This window comes from Arachis hypogaea, chromosome 9, assembly GCF_003086295.3.
Source record: "Arachis hypogaea cultivar Tifrunner chromosome 9, arahy.Tifrunner.gnm2.J5K5, whole genome shotgun sequence".
NCBI lineage: Eukaryota > Viridiplantae > Streptophyta > Magnoliopsida > Fabales > Fabaceae > Arachis > Arachis hypogaea.
Window position 1 is genome coordinate 101,883,131 of NC_092044.1, and position 4,553 is coordinate 101,887,683.

At 35.5% G+C, this 4,553-nt stretch overlaps 1 long non-coding RNA gene across 1 annotated transcript; it reads left to right on the top strand.

Annotated features, from left to right (window-relative positions):
- Positions 1 to 401: 401 nt before the first annotated feature.
- Positions 402 to 3,254, top strand: LOC140175350 (uncharacterized). The gene is made up of 3 exons (XR_011865980.1): positions 402 to 1,067; positions 1,157 to 1,493; positions 3,022 to 3,254. It is a non-coding gene; the product is annotated as an uncharacterized lncRNA (long non-coding RNA).
- The last annotated feature ends 1,299 nt before the right edge of the window (positions 3,255 to 4,553 follow it).

Sequence of the window (4,553 nt, forward strand, 5' to 3'; positions counted from 1 at the left end):
TTAATTTCAATTTATTTATTCATTAAAGACTTTATTTTTAGAAATTATTTTATTAAAAGTAGTTAAATTAAGTTTTGACCATTAAATTAAAAATTTTTTACTTAATTTTATAATTATTGAATAATTTTCTATATTTAAGTTATACAGCTTTACAGTCGCAAAAGAATAAGAATTTTATACTTTAATTTTATAAAACAAAGAAAATTAATTATATTATTTTTAATTTTAAATTAAAATATTCGATTAAAAGTCAATTAGTAAATTAATAATCAAATAATATTTTCAAAATAATTTTAATAGATTAAATTAGATTTTTAATTAATACTTTATACCCTTAATTTTATTAAAATTTCCTAAACTACCCTAATTTTAACCTTTAACCCCCCCCCCCCGGTCTTACCCTTTCCCCAAAACCCTAACCTTATCAGCTTCAAACAAAAAAAAAAGGAAAGGGAGATCTAAAAAAAAGAAGGAGAGGGGGAGAAAGAGAGGGAGATCTGGGGGTGAGAGAGCGCCTGTGGAAGGGCGCCGGAGCGGCTAAGCTACGCCGTCGGGTTGCCTTGGCCGTCGTCGGGAGCAGAGACGCATGCAGAGGAAAAGCCGCCATTGCCTCGCGTTCGTCGTCGTCCTCGCGGGTCTCTGTCGCAGCCGTCATCCTCGCCAGGAAGCACGTCGCCGCTGCTGTCCGTCCGTCCAGCCTGAGCCGTTGACGTCGCTGCTGGTCCGCCTTAGAGCCGCCGTCGTCACCATTGAAGCCGAGGAGAGAGAGACGCGGTGAGAGGAGGGTCACGCACAGCGTCGTCACCGCCTTTTCTCCGCCGTCACCGAAGCTACTGGGTTCACCGTCGATGCACCCATGTTGCTGCGCGCCGTCGGAGCCAGTGTTGCCCAGTCGCCGCCGTTCAAGCCTTGACGTCGCCGTTCAGGCCACTGCCAAGTCACCGTTGATGAAGCTTCAGCCACCGCCACGCCTGGCTGTCGCTAGGGTTGCCACCGGCGCATCTCACCGCCAAACAGAAGCTTTACGTACGCTGTTGCCAAACCGGGCCAGATTCACCAGTAACCCTGTCTCTTGCTTTTCTTGAAACCTGTTCTGCTTCTATTCTGTTTCATTGTTCTGATTACTGTTGGTATCTCTGCTACTTTAATCACTCAGATTAATGCTACCGCTGCCAGAACGGATTTCCTGGTTTGATTTCTGCTTCTTGCGGCTCCACCGCTCTGTTTTTCTGTAGCTGCAACGAGTTTTCCATCTAGAACCCTTATAATTATTATTGTCATATGCTTGTTTTGATTCAATTTTTGATATATGTCCTTGTCTCCAGTATCTTGAAACTATTTCAGTCACTGTCATTGCAATTCGCATTGACACGGTTGTTATAAGAGGCGTCGAGGTTTTTGTTGTTTCTGTGGGGGTCATTGTTGTCGCTGTCGCCATGAATTGAAAGAAAAGATAATTATTACGATAAGTTACGTGGACTCAGCTAACTGAGGTAGGGATTTTTTTAAAATCTATCTTATATTACAGAGTTGTGATAAATATATATTGATGCAAAGAGATTTACTTATGTGATTATATTTATCTTATGGATGTGATGGTTTGTTGGACTGAATTATTGGGTGCTTGATTGCGTGAGTGGTGTGTGGTTGTGGATAAAAACCGGTTTGGAATGTCATTTACTTGATTATTAAGAAAGGTGGATTTTCTTAATTTTAGAGTTTACTTAGTAATAAAAATGAAACAATTTTGGAAATAATTTGAGATATGAAAATAAATTGATTCTGGGAACAGTTTAATTGTGAGTTGGTTTGATTTTATGAATGATTTAATATTTGAGCTGCTTCAAATTTAAAAAGAGTTTTATTGTTAGAATTGGTTGATTTGAAAATAATTTGACATTGGTACTGGTTCAATTCTGGAAAATGTTTGAGATTTGGAAATGGTTGAGAAAATGTTTGAGAAATGTTTGGATGGGATCCGAAAAGAGTGGCAGTGTCCGAGTTTTAGAGGAGATGCTGCCGAAATTTTATAAAATTGAAAGTTTTATTTAAAGTAATTAATTAAAAAGATTTATTTTTAAGCATGATACGTTTTAATATTGATTTGTCTATCAAAGAAAGAATTTTGTTTTGGGATTGAGATTGTTAACAAACAGAATGAAAAAGAGGATGATGAGGGTTTTCTTTGAAATAGGGCTTTGAAATGAACTTGGAAATGAGATTTGGATTGATGAATGATTATGATGTTGAGAATGATGAGATGTGAACTTTGAATTATTCACATGGCTTATGAATTTGAAATATCTGAGATACGAGGTTCTCTGGATTAAGTGCCGTGGCTTGCCACCATGTGTACCAGGTTGAAAACTCGATACTCTGTTGACCTTATGACGTAAGTGGGTGACCGGATACTATATAAATTCCCGGGAATGTTACCCCCATTGAGCAATATTGATTATTTGAGAAAAAGCTATGCATAGACTCTTGGGGATGCACGTCGGGAGACAGTCTAAGTACAATTCAGGCTTGTCGGGTTGGCTGGATAACCGACAGATGAGCCTCATCAGCCATAGGACAGGCATGCATCATATGCATTTGTATGCTTTGCTCGAGTTTGAACTTGTTTTGGTTTGCCTAATTGCTAAACTGTTCGTAACTGCTACTTGAACTTTTTTGCTGTAACTGCTGCCTATTTGTGCTTTCCTTGTCTGCCTTGCCTGTGTTTGTCCTGGCGTGCTACATTTGAGATAGAACTTTAGTGCTGAATTAATGATTGTGTTGTTTGATTGGGTGGTTGGTTTCTATCTTTCAATTTTCTTATAAGAAAGGAAAGATTAAACATTGTTTCTTTGAAAAGGTTTTGAACAATTACCTATGGATTTTTTTAAAAGATTCATAAGGCAATGATATCACTGAGCTTGAAAATAATTTTCCTATTAAATATCTTCTTATGACAACTTTGAAACTCCGTGGTGAGACCGTGTAGTTAGGTTCTCACCCCCTACAGCTTTACCTTTTCAGGAACTGGATGAAGAAGCATTAAGAAGAGTTATACTGCGTTTGGTTTATATGTTGTATTAATTAGATTATTTTCTTCCATCGTTTTTGTTATTACAAGTTTGTAAGAGGGATAGGAATTGTATGTTTTATATGTATGCTATATTATGAGTTATTATGTAAGGAGTCTTGTATATGAATCTATGCCTGTTTGTATTTTTCTTAAGATAAAGTGTTGATTCCGATTTTCAAAGAAATCAGCGATACAGTGGCGAGTCACAGGCTCCTATTTTAGTATTTAGTATGTAAATTAGTCGTAATACTTCTTGCTATCAGAGTGGCGCAGCCGGAAGCGTGACTTCTGATAGTGAGGGTGTTACATTATGGTATCAGAGCAGTTTATCCTAATTAGAGCCTTGGGGATAGACTGACCATGCTTTATTGCATTTTCTGAATGTCCGTCATGTTGTAGGTCTTGTCCAAGTAACAAGAATTATAATATTGTGCACATGACTGCCTATTAATTAATACTGTTAGCTTACCGTTGCATATCTGTTGATGTTAAGTCGGGCCAACTTAATGTTGATGGCTTATGTAAACAGGAAGTTAACAGGTTATTATAGGCGAATTGGAATTGATAAGGAATAGATAACTCTTACTGCCCGGCTTGGGAACGTTAGCAGTTAATTCTCGCGGATATCCTTTTATGTGTTTTGAAAATTCTATTGATGATTTGTCACATGTTCTTTCATAGTGTGCCTTGAAAATCTTTACTTGAGATTTCTTTTCGAATAGTTTGATTATTTCTCAACCTTATCCCTTGTTGAAATGCATTCTCGTTTAATTCTAACTGCCTACGTTTATTTAAATTCCTTGGAGGATTTGCTTTTGTTTGTTCAAACTCTTTTTGATTCATGTACCCTTTTGTGTGATCCTGAAATTGTTTAATGCATCAAAAGGTCTTTAAGAATTTGTTATTGATTGGGTTATTTTTCTTAAAGAATTTTGCATTTCTTCGAATTAGCTGAGAGCTTATTCGATTTGTCATGTCTTGTAAATTCTGTTTGAGTTCCTTGATTAAGTTTCTTTCTCAAAATATGAGAGGGTTTCCTTATATTTCAATTTTCTTGAATATTTTTATGAAATTTTGATTAAAAAAAAGACACAACACACTTGGAATTTTAGTTTTAAAGTTTTTACAAGAGATTTTTGATTTTTTTAGAAAAAATTTCAACTCAATCCTTTCTTACCTGATTGTACCTATAATTATTCTTTAAATTTTAATAAAGGTATTTTGAATTTGGCATGTCTTTATTCATATGTATTTTTAAAATCATACCTTAATTTTCTTTTTCAAATAGAATTTGAAATTCCTTTCAATTTTACTATAATTTTCTATATATTTCTAATTGACTAAATGCTTGAGTATCTTTTGAGATTTCTAAAGAATTACTTGTGGTTTTGAGTCTAATTAGATTCCATCTTTCACATTTCAAATATTTTGTCTTTACCTTAGAAATAGCTTTGGCAAAATTTTTTTTTTCTATTTGCATTTT